Consider the following 21,062-nt stretch of genomic DNA (forward strand, 5'->3'; position numbering starts at 1 on the left):
CTTTGGGGAAGGAGAGGAGACAGCGGGGAGGGAGGGTGAGTAAATGCAGCCCAGTCCAGTTCTGCTGCTGTTGCCGCTGCCTTCACTGCTGGAGAAAGAGGAGTTAGTAGAAGGAGGAGGAGGAGGAGAAAGAAGGAGCGCAGAGGAACACAATTGTACATCCTGCGAATATCTCATTCTGGAGAAGACCACCAGCAGGGACCGTCGGAACATCTCCAGTGCTGCAGATGTGGAGGGAGAGCTGTGACAGTTCCGGTCCAGTGTAAGTCAAATGACCGAATCACACACACACACACATACGGTACAGGTTTGTGTATCGGTACTTGTTAACGAACTGGAGTTTAGGATATTGACTTTGGTGTTAAATCTGAATTTAATCATTTTACTTCAACCCCGTCGAGTCTTCTTTACCACCTTAAGTTATTTGCCAGGTAAATAATGCTTTAAAGATATCGATACAACTAACGTGATTATTAGTATTATTATTAATAATAAGTAAAATAATTATAGTAACAATAAAATAAAAACAAAGTGCCTCATTTTACTGCATTTTCAGTGTTTTGCTGTTCTCTGTCTGTTTTATCTTTTTTGTGGTTAAATTACATTAAAAAATTTAGGTTTATTTATTAAAAACGTATATATAATGTACTTGCCATACCTTGTACAGCTGTATGGACACTTATGGCACACTTCATTACCTTTTTGGTCACAACCCAACTGAAGATTTGCACTGAACGGAGCCAGCCAGGAATAGGAAGGAAGGAAGGAAAGTGTATTTTGGACAGAAGTACTGAATTTCAGCTCGTATTGGCAAAGCACTTTCCTAAATGGATAGTACACTCGTAGTGATTGGCTGAAGTATTTCAAAGTCCTACACCTGTTTCTCACAATCTGACAGATAATATTTAATCTGATTTGTAGACCATACAATGTGAAGGTTTGCACATGTTTTTTGTATAACAGCTTTTGACCTGCTGGGAAATCAAGTACAAATTGCCATAGGAGAGATGATAGACTCACATCATTTTTTTTACAGTTCACGATCTAGCTCTAATAACTTTGTGATCGGACGGTCGATCAAACTTAACTTATCGAACACCTCACTTCCTCGAAAACATGCTATTTCCATTTAAGCCCAGAAAAGAAAAGACTCATGTGAGGACAGATTCATGGCTGATGCCCCGTGATACTGCAACAACAACAAAATAAATAAATAAATAGGAAATCCTACTCTTTTAACAGGACATAAATATATGTGAGTATTTCCTCAGGTTTTTATTAAATAACAATTTGAAACGTATTCTTAAAGACAAGGTAAAGCTCCGAGGGGTTTTACTCTTCTATTATACCCTTGTTTGGTAACAGCTTTCACACATTGAAGGCCAGTACTTTGAACTGCAGTTTGTCATTGAACCTCTCATCACGATGACAGTTAAGGTCTGAGAGATCAACACAGGAGAAAGTGGCCTCTCTGTATGTGTCCGTTCAAGAGCATTTACTGTGTTTTTCTGATTTTGGTTACTGCTTCTCACTTAGGATTTAATGATCTAAACGTGGGAAATGGTTTGGAAGCTGACTCTGCCTCATCCCTAGAGTCATCTCAGAGGTGTGAGGTGTACTGCCGTGTACTGTCACGTACTGCCGTGTACTGTCACGTACTGTCGTGTATAGCTGTGGTGCATCTGAGCTTCTGGACTTGTCGTGTTTTTTTAAAAATAATTTTCTTTCCAACTAAAAACAATTCTGTTTCATGTTAGCCTTTATTTCTTTCACATTATGGTCAATAATAAAGGGCTTATCTTACACTGTATTTCTGACTCTGTAAAGGAGCAGAGTTAGATGGAAGCTGCTCCAGGATCCAGTCCAGGAATGCTCTAATTACTTTGCTACTAAAAACCTCTGAGCTTTTTGGTGTTACTGACAAAGACTGAGGCGTACATAATTATCCTGCAGTGAGTTGATGCCCAATCTCAGGGGGCTACTGTAACTCAGGGGCTGACGAGCTGGTTGTCACCTAGAAGAGTGTGGGCCCATGTGTCACTGAGACCTTTTCATTATTATTAATATTAGTCTACCTCATCATCTTCTTCTCCCTCATCATCATCATTTTCTTCCTCTTCTCCTTTGTGGGGGATTTGATGCTCAGACTGTAGAGTGTTGCTGAGTCTCACTGCTCAGTGCAAAGACTCTTGGTTTTTTGTTTGGTTTGGGGGAAAAAAAAGGATATTAAAATCCAAATTATTTCCAGTGTAGCACACGTTACGCTCAAATTATTGCCACAGCAACACAAGTACAGTGTGCATTGAGTGTAAAGATCTTGATCTTGTTATATTTAAATTTGTTTTCAGCTCAGTAATTTCACCAATGGCAAATCATTTTTTTAAAAGAACATGGATACATTTGGACTAGTGTGAGTCAGCCTCTGTTTGGTACTTTAAAATTCTTTGTTGAACCAAAAGGTAGTGATTTTTTGTTTCAAGTTAAGTTTTATAAAAAATATTTAGTGGTGCATTTTGTGATCTTCAACCTATGGGTCGCCACATTCTCAGCAATCAGTGCCTAGTTTTTGGTCCACAGACACTTAATGGTCCTCAATAGTTCTGCGTTGCTCATAGGTCAATAAATTAAATGTGTACAGACATGGTTGTTTCAATGTCCATTGTAGAACAAGGCTCGTCAGTCCTGTCCTGAACTGTACTCTTTCTCATTCTGTTCCTTTTGATGCACATTGGAGCTAGGCTCCACATTGATATCAGGTACTAATATTATATTGCTTTTAAACTGTGTGTTTCAGTCAGTGTTGTGTCGTTCAGTGGTGTAGTGTAGATTCAGGTGAAGGGATGAAAGGATGGAGCAATCAAGGAGTGAAGTGGAGCGAGTGCCACGATTGCCTCTTTTCTTAGCTTTTTGTGCAGCGTCTGCGAGAGCATTGTGCACACACAAGTCATGTTACTGCTGCAAAGACACAAAGACTTTGATAGTCAACAACCATGTCTCATAAGTATATAATATATAGTAGAAAGAGGTGTCTGTTTCAAACTTCAAATTTAACAGTAGAACTTTAAGTAAAGCGAGGACGTTTTTCCAAAAGGTCAGAGCAGTGAGTACTGAATTATCCCCTTTACCCCCCCCCCAACACACCCTGTTTTCTAACAACAGCACAGTTATCTTTTAATCATTAGATTAGAGTCAAAGTTGAGCTGCACAAAGACAGTCTTTTTTTTGTCTCTTCTGTCTTTGTTAATATTTAGCATGTAGCAACTTTCCTGGTCCTTCAAGTGGTGCTAGCTGGTGGACTGATGTTAAATAGGGAGCCACACAGTGGAGCTGTGGTCAATGCTTTGGCCTTCTAACCTTTAACAGACGTTCAAACTTCAGATCAAGGTGAAAATCTTGTCCAGGAGTGATGTATCTTTGCTCTTCCTCTGGCCTCTGTTTCCAGCTTTTGGGCAGGAAATCTGACCTGTGATCAGGGTGGATGGGCCTTGAAACTGAACTCAAGACTCATATTTATAGTATTTCTTTGCAGTTACATCAAAGTGAATACTTGTATTATGTTTAAAATGATTGATGTATGTATAACTAGTCATTCATTTATTCAGCTATTTGGATCATTTGTCCATTGATTTCAGCTAACTAGACAATATCAAACTTTATACATTATCAGTTTGTCTGATTATGCGTCACGACTGCAGCTGTTTCAAGTACTTACTCATTACTTTTGGATAATGTCACACATTTGTCAACGTCCTTTGCTGGCAGATTAGTGAGGTGGAGCTGTGATGAAACGTTACCTCAGCAGCAGCCTGTCACTCTGGTACCATTTGTCTAAATTATCACGTGGAACTCCTCGTAACTTTACAGCCTTGGCTTTTTTTGACACAAGCAGGTTTAAAGCCAAGGTAATGTGTCAAACTGTTACGATGCAGCAGAGAAGCAAGGAGTGTTTGGATGTCAAGCAGCCAATTTATCTGCAGTGAATTTGTTCCTGCTTTTTGATTCATGACATTTTCCATTAGGCTAATGTACCTGAATATAATTTAAAAACCAAAACCTCAGACAAAAAACACACACATTAGAGCTGGTGTTTTATGGCCTTAACTCTCACTTGCATTTATTAATACCTTAAATTAGGGATGGACATGTCAACCCTTTAATATCACATTAAGGTATAAATATAAATTACCCACAACCATTGTTAAATTGCCCATTAAAGCGGAATTATTTAACGATAATTTCTGAAAGTTCCTCGCTCTGTGGCACTGGATGCTAGTGATGAGTTAGCCTTTGGAAGTGAATAATTGGATCTGGAGTTGGAGCAGTTTTTCTTTTTGTTTTTGTCTCTCTCTAGTTTCTCCGCTTTGAGCAGAAGGAGGAGAAGTGTGAGTTACACACAGCAGCACACACACATGGAAGATAAACCAATACACCAGAGTGAGACACCGTGCTGCCCTAAAAGTTCAAAAAGTTTGGATGCCTTTCAATCATTTATACTACCACTGATGGTCAGAGGTTGACCAAAACACAGAGAAGTGTCTCTGGACTCTGAGGGTTTTACTAACTAGATAAAATGTTGTAAAAAAATGTAAAAAAAAAAAAAACCTGCACGGCTTTGAATGTGCTGCGTTGAATATATAATCTCTTTCTTCTCAGCAGAATATTTAATTTATTGTTCCTCTAAGGTCTGCAGAACTAAAGACTACAGAGGACAGGTGATCACAGTGTATATTTTAAACTGTTATATGACTATAACAAATACTATTACACAGTTGTCCTCAGCCACATGTAAAAAATATTGTAAACAGATTTTCTAATAAATATAGCACTGACTGAATGCTCTGTTTAAAAACATTTAATAACACAGTGCACCATAGTGCATCAGGAGGCCTCACTGTTAAATATAAAACAACTTTTCTGTAAGAGACGGTAAAATGTCTCCAGACTGAAATTAATTTAGTTTTTTTCAAATCAATATCAAACTTACTCTTTAAAAACGTATGCCCTTTACACAAACTGATCAGTCATTAGACCATGATGACCACTTAGCAATAAAAAAAAGGTCACATCTCTCTGTAAAGTGATTATGACTCGACTTGAATTTTAGTTAAGTGAAATTATTGTATTATTTATTTCCTTTTGTATGACCCATGCACTGGATAGAAGTCGTCCACGGTGCAGCAGCTGACGTTAGTGCGAGTCGTGGTGCTGTGTTAAAGCACCTGTCTGTGTGCTGACTCAGGTTTCATCTTTCATACTGTCTCCCCACGGGTCATGCACACGAGATTGATCTTTAATTAGCTCTCTTTAATTATGTAGTTAAGGAATAAGATTAGATCAACGCACCATGCTGGCTTTGTATAGCCGCGAAGACATTCAGCCAGTCCTAGGTCAACCCAAGTACGAAGGCATTTAGACAGTGGACGGAAACTGAAATTCTCATAGACATGTGTAAACATGCACGAACCAGCAAACCACTGATCTTATTGCTGTAAGACAATAATAACACTAATAACCAGCCCACAGGACAAAGATATTCAGGTTCAATTTGTGTATACAGAGGCAACTGACCAGAAACAAATCTTCCTGTTCTTTAGTCAGTTTTTATCATCAGCTGATGCATATTTACACACTGGCACTGAAACCCAACACAAATAAGAGTTGATATTTGTGTAGAGCCCAGATGGACATTACAGTACATGACAGGTATACAGTAAAACCAAATATTACGGTCTAATGCAGTGATATGATGTCCAGCAGCAGTGATTCAAGTTGACCTGAAGTATTGAGAGACTGTTTCATTAACCTAGAGCATATAAGTGAGAAGGGCTTGAATATTCAGCATAAATGAGCCAAATAGAAGGAGTGAAGCAAACAAATTAAGGGCAGAAACTGCATGATATTTATTTTGCTGCAAATGTCTGTGAAGGTTCTCGGTTTTTCAGGCCATCCTTTCCTCAGGAGTGTAAATACATCAAAATGTACTTCTTTTAGTTCTTCAGAGAAAATATGTCTGTGATATAAGCTCTCAAAGGGCACCGTCTGCCAAGTTAAAAAGTTGGGTTTGGATTCAGCTCCAGTTTCTTTTACTGCAGAGTCGGAACTAAAACTCTTGTATGGCGCTTAGTTGTTTTGTTCGCCTTTGAGCTTGAAGCCTGCAGATGGTTGAGTATAAAACACAGCTGTTCTATCTACAGTATACATGTGGATTTTTGTGAATTTCTTGACTATTGTTTTTACTTGAGTTCTTGGTATTTAAAATGGTGTGTCCACCTCAAAGATTGACCTCAGATTTCCCTTTTTTATTTCATCAACTAAGTAATCATAATAATGTGGATGCTGAGCAATATTTATAAAGTTATTGCTCAGCATTAGAAGACAGGAAATACTACAATAAAAACATTTTCTTAAAGAACTTGTTTGTTCCTCTACTGTAGGCAGACAAAGGGACAGACAGAGAGACAGACAATGTCAGTGGAAGCTGCCTTTTTTATTTATCTAGAGGAACGTTTTTTGGAGTGGACACTGCATGGGGAAGTCAGCAGTGGCAGAAAAGTAGCTGAGGGTGGTGCAGGACATAGATGAGGACAGGAAGACCTACGGTCTGTGGGGTGTGTGGATGGGGTGGTATGTTGGTTTAGAGTGAGGCTACATCAGAGGGTCAACCATCCCTCCTCTGGTTTGCAGTATTCATGGATGAGGTCTGACAGGAGGCAACACTTTTATTGAGCAGTAAAGAAGGGACAGCTAAGGTTGATGAGATTTTGGGCAAGAAGACAGACATGCAAACTATACTGAGGACCAGAGATGGAAAAGAGGAAGACTGCCTTTTTACACAGTGAAGAACATGGAGGTGGTTGGTGAGTAAGATGAGAGGGAGATGGAGTCAGAGACCCCTGAAGGGTAAGGCTGAAAATAGAAGTAGACATTACTCATTATTAATTGTTTTAGGTATTAATGCATAACCACATTAGTGTTGGCATAGTACTTGTGAATGAGGTAATTACAAATGTCTGAATACTCAGGATTCTTTGTTCCATCTGCACAAAACTCCTGCTTTAATGAGTCATCAAGGACGAAAAACACATTTTATTACATCTGTCTTATGTGAGTTCAAATAAAGCCACAAGGTCAGAGATGTCCTCTTGGAATTGTTCTACAAGTTTTTGAGCTCCTAGCTTAAGGAAGTAGGACCATCTGTCTGTGGAAAATGTCACATATTACTTTATTAGAATTGTCAACATTGAGTATTAATGTTAATAATAATAGTTATAAATAGTGTACTGTAACAACAAAGAAGAAACAAGTGCAGTGACATTTTAATAGTATGCTAATGAACGAAAGGGTGTGTTTGTTTCTCACACCGTTCCTGTTGTCTTTGTGGTGAAAACATCAGCGGCTAAGATATTCTGGCGTTTGTTTGTGTCGACATTTTATTTGAACTAGAAAATCTGCAGCTGGATGTGTCCATGTGTTACAGTGACAGATGGCTGTGGTGCGGCAGTGTTTAGCAGTCCTCGGCTCACTCCCTTCTTTTTGGTATTCCTCTCAGCTTCCAATATCTCTACGGTAACATATGGGTTCGACTTTCCCGTCAGGAGTGTTTGGATCAGAACAGGACTTCTCAGAATGTGTGCTCTGAACTGAATAACAGCTTTTTTTCAGCTGTGGGGCATTATGGACTCTGTACTTAATTGTCAGACGCTACTACATCGACATGGGAGCGGCTGTGATGGCCAGTAATCTATAGCAAGGGTCCTAAACCACCGAGCCATGGCTGCCCAGATAAAAACCAACTAACACAATACTTTATTTTACTGATTACCAGTCTAAAAAATATTAATTTAAACAGTACCTATTGCATCTAGGTGTGCCTGTTGATAATTAAAACACATCCCAAAAACTCAAACAGTACAGCATAAACCAAAGTCCCAATGAGAAATAAAAGCTGCCTTTGACAGACGATCCCTGGAGTCCTGTTGAAAACCTCGGTTCAGCCTTCTTATTGCAGAGAAACACCATTAGTGCCCCCCCCCCCACTAATTTAGTGTTATGTTGGTCGTATCTTTTTATTTTCTTGTATTTTTTTGCCCCCAAAGGCCGGCCCGTAAAATGGTCGTCCTTTTGTCTCTCTCTCTGCACATCATAAACACACTGCTGTGTTTTTCATGTTCTCTGGTCATTAGTCTGAACCGTCTGGTGTGTTGTTGGCCACAGGTTGATGTTAGCTACTATTAGAGATTGGAGGAATGATTTAATTTATCATGATCCAGCGCGCTTTGGTGAGGGGTGAATTTTTCATCTTTGGTTTTATTTTGTCTTCTTAGAAACACAGAGTCACAGAGTCAGGCCGCAGCCTTTGTGCACAGCTCTTTAAATAAAAGTGTCACGTTGCTTTAAATCTTCTGACTGTGTGTCCTACGGCAAAACGCACAGATTTCTTTCAATGATATATTTCCTCTTTTTTTCCTCTCTCCTTCTTCTTCTACGTCTCATCGACCCTCACGCCCAGCTGGCCCTAATGATTTTCAGGCTGGACATTTCTACTTCCATCTACATTGCTGTTTCATTTCCTGTGGAAGTCACATCACATCTGTGTTTAGTGGACTTACAGGACCTAATTATTTGCTGCCCATAGCTGTAACCATAGCCTTTAAAGGGGCCCTTTAGCACGCCAGGCTAAAGCCTGTGATGTCATAGTGTGCCTTAAACTTAGTGGATGAGATTGCGTGCTACGCCGATCCTCTCTGAGTACACTGATTTCTCCTCCCTTGTGTCAAGGATGTTTGCCGTTTGCTCAAGGATTTATTTTTCCCTAGATGCCGAGGGGCGGAGGAGGGCACGTTTTTGATGTTGTTTTTCTTTTTTTAAAGTTTGAAATCTCAAAATGTCTCCATCTCTCATGTCCTTTCTTTTTCTCCTCAAGCAAGGTTGTTTGAGTCACACTCCTGCATCGCTTCATCCTCTGCCTGCTCCTCTCCACTCTCCTCCTTCCGTCAGTTCTCCTTCTACTCTCGCTCACAAAGCTTTTGTCACAGGGGCTGACAACTAGTGTCATTTACAACGGTTCCTCGAAGAATCTTAGATAAGAGCGTGTCTGACTTATCTTTTTAATGTGGATCATTTATGCACACATACTGTATCTGCCAGTATATAACTTCACCACTGTCTGCACAGCTAAGTCTTGACGGAGTTGAAATACTGTATGTGCCTGTGAGATTAGAGCCCCTGGTTGTCAACTAAGCATCTGATGACACACACATTTACACTCCGAAATACCTCACTTTGTCAAATCCTTCTCTAGGACTCTCTTCCCAACGTTCTTCTTTCAAGTTGTATAAATAATCCCTCATCGTTTCCCATAACACCCTGTCTTTTTCATCTGTCATTCTTTCTACATCCTTTTTGACTTTGTTCTTGATTTATTTTATATTTTTCCAGTTGTCTAATTATAACCAACGCTTTAAAAATGCAGTTTGCAGAGAATGCCAACTTCTTCAGATATATTTCCCCCAGAAATTTAGGTAAGGGAAACTTTTCCCAGTGCAAATCTTTTTACATGTATTTTTTTTTTTTTTTACATTGAGGTAAGATGTTTAATATGGTATTATGAGTGCATGGGAGGAACTACATTACAGTACTTACAAACCACATGAGATATCTTTCCTGCTGTGAAATTGTTTTCTCTATTAAATCATAATTTGTTTTAATTTAATTGACTTCCTAATCTCACACACTGACTGCACTAATAACAGAAGCAGTGGCTGGTTTATCCATTTGGTTTATTTTACTTTTACTTTTAGTCCTTTACAATAAACAACAAAAGCCACAACAGTCAGAGGCGTCATTAAAAAATTAAATAGCAATCTGTTTATGGTGATGTTTGTTTTTATTTGTTGCTTATATAAAAGATACGCTATACGCAGTCTATGAGAGTCTGAATATATTAATTCAGTAATTAATTCTGGCTCGCTTGTTGTTCTTCACATCTTCTATCTTTTAAGGTTCTATTTTTAGTTTTCTTTATTTAAATAATATTTAAAAACACACAAACTTATTCAAACAGGTGAGCTTTGATCAGCTGTGATTGGCGCCATGTGCATGGTGTGTATTTCTTAGCTTGACTCACCAAGTGTTTATTGTAACCACCATCTGCGGCACACACTACACACCTTTTAGAACTTCACATCCGCTCCAGTTTTTTGCCACTTCCTCCTTCCCAGTGTTTGACATCTTGACTTCCTGACATCTTGCAGTAAGAATCTCTTTGTTACATTTATCATTCAGTCGTGTGTAAAAGGCCTGCTACCGTACATTCTCTGTTCTCTCATCAACTCATTAATTAACTGAGACAATGAGGGTGAATTATACAGTTGTGAGTAAAGAAATTAAAGATTGTCTCCGCTGGATATTTTGTAGTTATTTTTTCCTCATAGAAGGGATACTCCCCTTTGAAGATTAATATAATAATTAGCTGCTGTGTGATGTACTGTAGATGTGAGAGGGTTTTCTGCGTCTCACTGTGGTGAAAGCAGCTGCCAGCTCTTTCTTTTTTATTTCTGTAATTGCCTTAGAATTCTGTAATTAACACTCTGGGATAATTACACACAAATCCCAGGCCATGCCATTTCATTAGTGCTGCAGTGGAGTGAATGCATATGCTGACAAATGATAGCGTACTTGTGTTTGTGCAGCCATTGCTGCGTTGCCTCAGTGATCGTCTCTCAGCTTTGGAACAGCTTTGACTGTGCAGTCACAAAAGCAGTACAGTTTTGCTTGAGAAAAAAGAATTTCTCTCAGCAAAGTGTCATCGGTTTTCGTGATGATGTGGTCTTTCATACCCAGGGCAAACTCCTGCTGCCAAAATATTTGTAGCCTATAATGTGCATAGCATTAGCATTAAGCATTTAAGCACGTATTTATTTCTTTAACTACTAATGAAAATATATAAAAATATGCAGTGTTAGATTGTTAATACCGTATGTGTACATTTGTTCCATTCCAAGCCATATTTTATCGATTCCATACAAGTCCAGGATTCCACATACATTACATTATCATTCCAGGAATTCAGGCAGGAATTGAAGAAAGACACTCACAAAGATCTTCTTCAACAGCTCTGATTATTATATAATATATTTGATTATATATTATTATATGCAATAAATAAATAATAGTTTTCAGCCCAATTAAGTAAAATTGGATAATTTTCCACAGCACACCTAACGATCTCTCATGACACACTACTGTGCCACGACCCAGTGGTTGGGAATCACTGGTTTAAAGGATGGATAAAAGAATTTGTGCAGTCCAGGCACGTACACCAATGCATAATAAAAATAGTTATAAATCTTACTTTGTGAAGAAGTGAAGGAGCCTTTTTTAGACTGTTTTTTTTACACTGCTCTTTTGCACAAAGCCAGTGAAGGGATATGAAAATGAGAGGGGTGAACCGAAGGTCAAAGATGTTGTGCGGTGTTACGTTACAGTGCTGGGACGTGGATTAAAAAACAGTCTCAAATTTCAGCTTAAGAAAAGCCTTGCTGTCTTACAGGACATTATGCTATTTTAGCTACTGATGAAATTAAAGTTTAATGTTCACCACGAACTAATGACTTCCGTGTTTCTACTAGAGCTTTAGAGGACTGTAGTCCTTCATGACTGCTGCAACAGCCATGACAACTAAAGTCACCTCTATGCCGACTGATGTCACTGCACAAGCTGTTCATGTCTCCTCAAAAGTCGCCTCATTTACGAACACAGACACAACAGACACTAACAAGGTCAGGTGACGAAATGCTTTTGGTCGACTCTAATTTGTGAGGATTCTCTTGCTTGTAGTCACACATAGGACGCAGATAATTGTCCCACACCCCAATGCTCAAGTCAAGCTAACAAACCACATACAGTTAAATGTTTTATCCAGCGACTCAGTGGCATTTTATAAAATCAATCCCCTGACATTCTGAGGATGACATCTTGTATGGTCTGTCAGCCTGACTTTAACTGACAATTAAATGTAACTCTCCATCAGAAGATATAAAGCACTGCTTAAGGCCCACGTCCCAGCTCTCAATTTAATTTAAAAGTTTTCACAGTATTTTCCACCATCACACAAGAGAAAAGATCACCTCGAGTCTGACTGAAAAGCCCATAGTATTTTAGAGACATACATAATTATGTTTTAGTTTTGTATGTATTAATTCTGTAATATTGTATATATATATATATATATATATATATAGTACTTTAATACATGAGTCTCCAAACCCAAGTCAATGGACCAGCCATGGATCGTTTGGTACTGGGCTGTAGTGAAAGAAATAAAATACCTTCCAGTCTCTGATGCTAACAGAACAACACCGATGTTTTGTTTAAAAATGTAATCATGAACAATACTACAATACAGCCGACCGTCCTCGGTACATAAAAGGGTGGCGACCCCTACTTTTGTACAGTAGGACAGTGCTGTTAAAAACAAAAGGGTGGCGACCCCTACTTTTGTACAACGTACAACGTGCAAAGATGTTGTGTTTTAGTTGGACTAGAACAAATGGTAACATTAGCATTATCCTGCTAATAGACTCCATTTATGGGTTTTCTGCTGTTGTGCTATCTGAACTAATCTGAGGTTTCAGTGCATTTCTAATGAAAGCTGAGGTTTATTAAAGCCATAGAAGAAGTCTGCCTTATTTGGCATATTATTATTACTATGACACTGAGGTACACACCAGCTACAGTCTTGAAAATTGCAGACATGCAGTCATGGTTTATAATATGATGTGAAAGGTGCAGATTCAGCTGCAGTCCAGATCTGTATTTCTGCTGGCCTGTTTGGGACCCTCAGCTGCACAGAGGTGGAGCTGCTTGATTCCATGACTGCCTTTTAAAGATGTCTTGGTTTACTCCACTGACAAAACTTTCTCCAACTCGCTGCGGTCGAGTGATAAATTATGAATTGATGTGAATTCAGCCGACCAGACCTGAGGATTATTTTCAATTTGCACACAGTTTGCCCAGCTCACTGGCTTGCGCAGCTATTCAGAGTTCTTTCTCAAGGGACCGTGAGGGCAGTATTAAATTGCTGCCTGAAACTCTAACCTTGCTGGACATGCAGAATTTTAAGAATTTAGTCTCAATGTTTGACACTTTTCCAAAAAGTAACCTGGCATTTGACTGCAGCCAGAGTGGCATCACTTCTTCTAGAAGTACATAACATTTCTGTTCCATTTCTTATTTCTTTCAGAGAGACGGTGACACCCGATAATTGTCACCGCAATTGTCCTGGTTGATAAGAGGTCAGCTGGGGGCGAGTGAAAAGTGTAGAAGACAGAGATCCCTTTAATCAAACTAATGAGAATGACACTGAGACCCAATGACTTCAAGAAGGATTAGAGCAGAACCCATTAGACTTAGTTTTATGATCTTTTCAAAAGTCTGTCAACCTTGAGGGGTGTAAAAGGATGAGGAAAGTGTTGAAGTCTGAATACGTAATGACACTTTGTTGTTTATAATGATCCACCAGTGCAGCCGTAGAGATTTTCCTCTACTTTCCCTTTGGCCGCATCCTTTTTAAAGGTCAGCAGCTTTATTTTGTGGTGAGTTGTCTGTAATTAAACCTGATACTTCAATTTCTGACTTTCTGATGCCCACTTTTTCTTACCAAAGGTTTTGTATCACTTGTTTCCTTACAATTCCAAGCAATCCTGTGCCTGTACCAGAAGCAACTCTTGCTTCAGGACACACTCTTTGTAAAGAGTAATAAAAACCATCGATCTTCTTTAAAACCTTGGCATGTGTAAACTGTCTTTGTTGCTGTGATTGTTGTCATTGTTGTTTTGTCTGTTGTTCACTGGCTCTTAATACAGATATAAATGATACTGTGATGGTAACAACAATAATAAAACGGTAGAAATATTACATTTTCACATGAGTGATTCAGTTTACAGACCCAACTCCAGTCAGTATATTTAAGCAATAGTACTTCAAAATCCATCAAAACAATAAACAAACAAACACATCTCAACTCACACGTTTTGGTCCAACAATGTAATTTTTCTCCTTTCCCTGTTATGTGTCTCCTTTAGATTAGATTGAACTTTACTGATCCCACACTGGGGAGATGTTGTTGTTTTATTATTTATAAAACTTACTGATCTGAATATTTATTTAAGAACACTGTAGCATTTTGCTGTGCATGATGGGTTATCTCCTCATCAGGTTTGTATCCTGGTTATTAGTGTTCATTTAAAGAAGGCTGCTGTCCCCTTCACACTAATAAGTCACACATTTCTCCCTGTGTGTGTGTGTGTTTGATGGTGATTTGAGGTAATAACAAGTATGAGTGTATTGCGTTTGATGCCTGCCTAATGTGCCCTGGTCTGTCTGTCGGGACGTGGCAGTGAGTGTGAGGGTGACGGCGAGTGGAGTTAACTGGCATGGAAAGAATCAGGGCTGAAGTGATGGCTGGTGATGTGGCAGACAGGCCGACCGGGCAGGGAATAAATGCCAGAAGGGACAGTGATCACGCTCACCTCCAACTCTTGTGTCTTTGTTGTTTTCTGGTCCTAGAATCTGCAGCAACAGAGAGTCAGAGAGTTAAAGATTGCTTTTTTTTTAATCCCTGTATTTAGTCTTAATAATGTAAAAATGAGTTAGAACAGATGTGTTTAATCTTAAAATAGTAGTCAGCATAACATGTCCAGAGGGAAAGAACATATTATGTTACCAGTACGAATTGATAGGATAGGATGTATTCAGTGCCCCCCCCCCCCCCTCCCCCCTGTATCTGCTGTGCTAATCAGTGTACCTGTGTCCCCCCTCCCTCACTCAGTCTTTGTCCGGTCATGTTCTGTGTACATCTTATGTGGTCCATGTGCTTCATGCTTCACGCTTGTTGCTTCGTGCCCACGTTCCTGCTCATGCTGATGCTTATGTCCTGTGTTCCTGCCTGGTCTGGTCTCTAAGTGAATTAATTTTAGTCTGGACTGTCTAGCCACGTCTCTCTAGTGCAGCATTTGGGTCTTGGCTTTTTTTTGGTTTCCTAAAACGTAACATGTTCTAATGTATTTTAGAAACCTTTTTTTTTGTTCTGTGAAGCTATTTTTTTTAATGTAATGACATATATTATTTTAATGATCATTGTGCAGCTGTTTTCCAGATGTTGGTTGTCTCTCTTCCTGCTCCCTTTTCACCTGATTCCACACAGATTTGGCCATCTCAGTTCAAAAGAATGTGAAGGTTACACAAACACTGAACTTTGCGGACTTTTAGAAAAAAATAAAAAGTAATTACCTACTTTATAATAACATAACTGAGAGTGAAAAGGGAAGAAAAATAATTCTAAAGCCAATCTCAAATATTTTAAGTATCATTTGTATTTAAAGTATTTGAGATTGGCTTTAGAATTAAACTTGCAGTATGATAATACGACCAGTGTAGCAGTGACCAGTGTTGTGAGGAATGATACCATTAATGCAAATTCTTATCCCTCTAAGCAAAGTTGACTATATATGTGAGACAGGAAGTGTAAGGTTTTAAGAAATGTGTCAGTGATGATTCAATCTGCAGAATATATGCTGCTGCTGCTGCTGCTGCTGCTGCTGCTGATGTTCAGTGTATGCTCTCACATCCCATAGCAGATGTGCCAGGCGCTGTGTCTTGATGCCAATTTTCTTTTCTTTTTTTATTCTCTTGCTCCAACACTGCCAAAACCACTTTAGCAGGAGGTGACACAATAATGAGGAAGGCAGCAGGCCTGTGAGAAACACCTTTGTTTGCCCTGAAGTAATTGTGACTAGAGCTGTTTTTAATGATGCATAAGGCCCATGAAGGTGAACCCTGAGAACTAACATATGCACTGTAATGTGTTATTGTAATTTATTCATTTGTTTAAATTCTTATAATCATGAGGATACATGTTGTGGTTGACAATTCCTCAAAACTCCACGCATGTCTCAGTGTAGGTCTAATTTTTATTACACATACAACATTACTGGCTACTTTTACAAATAATATTAATGATGACAATTTTCTCTAAATCATGTTAACTATCAAGAAATCAGGAATAAATAATCCAGGTACACCTGGACAGATCACCAGGATAAAAATACAAAATATACAAGTAATTACCTCACACTGGCATTTATAACTTCAATTATTGTATAGTCCCCGACTCATGGTCAAGCTTACGTAGAGGACCAGGGCGCTAAGACCTGGAGCAGTGGTTTCCAATTTGTGGGGCAGACCGTGTTGCAATGATTTGTAACATAATTGTCTTTTTTAATGACATTTTTGAGTTTCTAGGGAGGACAGTGTTTGAATTTGAAATCAGAGATTTAAATCAACTGATGTGAACATGCTGACATGAGAATTGTGCGGTACATAGAGGTGGAGCTGCAGAAGAATATGGGACTTTAAGTGATTTTAAGTGATTTACTTCACACAAAAGAACAACGATTTTTTTCAATTTAGCTGAACCGGTTTAGCCAACCAAGTCCTATCCTTTCTGCTGATGTTGTCATGTTGTTAACACCCCCCCGAACCCCCCCACACACACACACACATAACGCCCCCCCGACCCCCCCCACACACACACACACAGACACACACACACACACACACACAGACACACAGAATGAGATTGGTGCTGCTTGACTGACACACACTGACCATGGGGCTGCCAATAGAAAAGGCATTTCATAGTGAAGAGTGCCATTGGCAGCACGGATCCTGTGGCTGTCGGGCTGAACAGACTGATGCTTGACTGACTGGTGTCACTGTGACACTGACACAAATGTCACTGTGTTAATGAGGGGATAAAGGGCAGAAAAGGTCACCACTGATCCAGAGTCAAACATCATGTCGCTCTTTTTACTACTCTTGATGTGCTTATTATTTCAATGTGACACCTAAAAAAATGTGTCATTCAAGGAGATTTTACCGAAATAATTAAATACAGCCTTTATTAGAGCATTGAAGTCTAAATGTGTTCTGCCTTGATGAATTGATGCCACAAAATGTTCATGAAGATGAGGTTTTATTTATAGAGAATGGATGTAACAGATCCCATCAGGTGATCTTCAGAGCGGCTGTGTAATATTTACTGAACACAGGTCATCTCTGGGTTACCGCTGAATACCAGAGGGTTTTATTCAGATCGATTTTTAATCACCTTTTCTGCTTTGAAGTAAATATTAATTAACAGAAAAAAATGATTATAATGTAACACTCAAAAGCTACAGTGCAGTAATTAGGGTGATACATTTCCTTCGTTAGAGATGTTAATTATAGATTGTCATACTGATGAAACTCTCCAATTGTTCTGTTTGGTGATAAAGTAAATCTCTCTCATCAGTTAATTTTAAATTAGGTAAACTTTAGTCAACAGACTGACTCTGACAGGGTTTACCTGCTCATGGAGATTCTAAACACCTTAGTTTGAATTAAGGTCGTTGCTAAAATTTAAATGACTGCTGAGGTGAAACCCCAGTGTTTCCCCTGTATACGGGGGTCGTGGCAGCTCCAGATAAGGTCAACGTTTGTGTGTCAGTGGGTCATGACCATGCAGGATAACACTGTGAATAATTCAGCTCTTCTTTGTAGAATCCATAAGCCCCACGACAGTCATCGCCTATTAAACATTCATGGAATACAGCGAGAGACATTTTTAATAACGTAATTGTTCTGGGTTGACTGTTGAGAGAAGTCAAATCTTTAAATTATACAGTATATACAACTATAGTCATAGAATGGGTACCAGGTGTGACACCTTTAGTTTAGTGTTGTACATTGTTAACATAATGATGTACTATATAACTCAATTGGATTGTGCTACAATCACTTTCTTTGGTTTGTGTTGTTTTTTGGGGAAGTTTTAGTGCTTTGTTGTGGCTCCCATTGTAAGTCAGACTCTTGTGGTGTTTTTATGTCCTAGATTATGATGTTACTGTAGGTGAGTGACAGAGGTACTGATGAACAGTATGTGAGTTACTGTATGGCAAAAATTACATTTCTCCGTAGGATTGGAATTCCGACTTAAGTCAAAAACCTCCTGTATACTGTAATGTCCAACATTGGTTTGCTACAGTCTACAGTCATTCGGTTTGCTTCATCAGTTACCATGTTGTACTAATGCAGTGAACTGGAGTGAACTTAGGCCTTAATGGAGCTACAAAGGCCGTCTTTGATGAGTGCCTCTGCCATTATTTTGTATGATCACAAACTTCAAGTGCTACATAATCAGTGATGGACCAAATGTTTTTTCTTTTGTTCCTTTTTTATGCATTGTACAGCACAACAGTGAGTCAGCTCTCCTCACAGCGGTGAGCTAAATCATGTCAGAAGACCATGGTGATTACAGTGCATTAAAACTAAAGGTCTTCTCTGTACCTGTTGTTGTCGCGTCACCGATACTTCTTCAGGGTGGTTTCAATAAACATACAGTGAAATGGAGCCGCAGTAAAAGGTTGATGTGCACTGTGTAGGTGTGAGACACAAAGCAGGAAAAATAATCCATCAGCCTGTTTTATTTTCCTCTCATTAACAGGATATTTTAGGCCAAAATGAAATAATTGTTCTGTACTAAGCAAAAGTCTTCAAACAGACACTGTTGTCACAATATACAATATATCAATAGTATTAGGAATAGAGATCATAAAAAAGACTAATAAAAGTGACACCCGGTGTTAGTTAAATAAGTGTCAACAGAAGAGACCTGGTGTTGTGTAATCCTCTCATCTCTCCACTGTGATGTCAGTGGATTCAGCAGTTGAAACACTTCGTCTGCTGTTTTGTCTCCTATTATAACAGAACAAATCTTACAGTACTTGTTCCTGTCTTGAAATCTAAACTCTAAACTGCTGACATTGTTGACCTATTTCAATAAACTACCATGAGGGCAGTGACACACTGAACTACAGTAGGAAAACACTGGCTGACCGGTGGGCAGCCGGCTGTGGTGAAAAACTGTTACGGAATATCAGGTGGACAGAGCGCCACATGTTTTCATGTACTCCTGTAAGTTTATAACACAACATCTGGTCCAATAACCATAACCAGCCATAACTAAAACCTAAAGACTGTTGTGCTTCCAGTGCACGTCATTCATTCCGTATCATCTATCTGCAGTGTCCAAATCTCTGAAGGATCCCTGTGGCTTTAAATATTTATACATAAACAAAAACACGTATAATGACATGCAGCGCTGGAGCTCCATGTTTACGCCACTGCCTATATGCTTGTGATATTCATGCTCAGTGAGTGGGTGTCCTTGCCTTTGGTGGGTGGCATGGCCCCCTCATCAATAACAATCCATCATCTGGCTGGAGGCTGTTGGTGCAGAGATATTAAAAGAAAACCCTCAGCTCTCCTGTGGCCCATGGCTGGTTCCCTCTGTGGAGCTCATGGTCTGTGCACCAGTGTGTGTTCCCTGGACTGCACAAGGTTTTAGGGTTCACCTCCATTGACTGATGGTTTCCCTGCTCTTTGCAAATAGGTAATGCATTCTTTACACAGGACCTCTAAACAACACAGTTGCGCGCATGTGCACGCACTCACACAAACACACACACACATACAGTGCAGCTTATGTAAAGCATGATGAGTGGGCACAGAATCCAGTGTGAGTGTAGCCATTTCAGGAGCTTCTGTGGATGTTCCACCTCTGCCAGAGTGTCTCTCTGCACAGCACTTGGCTACACCTACACACTCTCCAACTCTCTTCCTGCTCGTTTGTCATCTGTGTCCTCCACCTGCAACATGATTATTGCTCTGACACATATCACCCTCCTGCTGCAGCTCCCTGCCCTCCTTGCCATAGATAGCACATCTATAGATATACTGTGTAATAGCTCTAAGTGTAGATTGCTGTTACAGCTGCAGCGCTGTCAACAACGTGCCGGGTGAATTTTTAGGTTATTTTTGGGATCACTGTCTTTGGTAGTTATGGTGACGTGGTGTCATTAAGACAAGTTATATATTTGTTATTTTTGTGCAGTATATCAACAGTGTGTGAGTGTGTGTGTGTGTTTGTAAGGAAAACAAATGCCAAACAACAGCAGTGGCCTTTATGAAAATCCTTTCTGATGCCCTGGTGTTTAATTCTATGTGGATGACGCCCTCATCAATTCATTTAATGGACAGTTTTTGTATTCGGCCACATTAGATTAATTAACTGTCTTTGGAGCGCTAACAGCCTCTGTTAGAATAAGACTGCAAACCAGCGGGTGTGAGTGTGACCTTTAAGAAGTCCAAATGAATAGAGATTGTAAAAACAAAGTAGTAAAAGCAGATTAATTAGTCACAGGGTAGCTGTGGATTAATGACAATGAATCCCAACCATAATTTATTTTGATCAATCAGGGTAAGCCGTCGGACCTACATTTGATTTTAAAGATATTTTTTCTTTGTATATTGCTAGAACGGAAAGACAAATATCCGCAGGTAGACGAGTACCTTTTACATCTGTAGTCATGATTAATCCAAGTAGTAATATGGAAACATGTAGAGAACAAATTCAAAAATAACTCACTCCTCAGTTCAAAAACATTTAAAATAAATACTATAAAAATATAAAATAAAATATACAATCTATATTTTACTTAACCTGAAAGATTTCCTGGAGTATGTGTTGACCATTTTGTCCATTGACCATTTTGTCAGAAACACAGTGTAAGTGTTGAGAAAACTACGTGCTGTTTTTACTTTGTTTTTGTTTTTTAACATTACATCCAGACTCTGAGCTGCAGTGTAAAGAGTCAGGGTCAGAGTGGTTGTTGTTGTTGTTTTCTGTTGTGTTTGAGTATTTGGTTATTCCTACAAATACTGACTAATTAGAGTTCAGCTGGGATTACTTTGGCTTCTTTTTCATTATGATGTTTTTATTATTACTCAAGGTCCTTCTGATCTGACAAAGGAAGCTTCGCTCAGATGTTTCTGAACTCACTTCACGTTGTCTCTTTGACTTTTTCATTGATCTACACCTTGGACTCTGTTGCTGCAACTGCAGTGGCAACTACTTTGGTTAACGGTCATTTTGTCAATCTGTTTAAAATCACCAGAGACGC

At 39.1% G+C, this 21,062-nt stretch overlaps 1 protein-coding gene across 1 annotated transcript in view; it reads left to right on the top strand.

Moving 5' to 3' along the window:
• The first annotated feature begins 22 nt into the window (after positions 1 to 22).
• The window catches only part of lingo3a (leucine rich repeat and Ig domain containing 3a), a 27,711-nt gene continuing 6,671 nt past the window's right edge, over positions 23 to 21,062 (top strand). The window contains exon 1 of the mRNA XM_008307071.3: positions 23 to 262. The gene's annotated coding sequence lies outside the window, so the exon portion shown is untranslated. The remainder of the gene's footprint in view (positions 263 to 21,062) is intronic.

The sequence above is a fragment of the Cynoglossus semilaevis genome, chromosome 2, assembly GCF_000523025.1.
Source record: "Cynoglossus semilaevis isolate Cse_v1.0 chromosome 2, Cse_v1.0, whole genome shotgun sequence".
NCBI lineage: Eukaryota > Metazoa > Chordata > Actinopteri > Pleuronectiformes > Cynoglossidae > Cynoglossus > Cynoglossus semilaevis.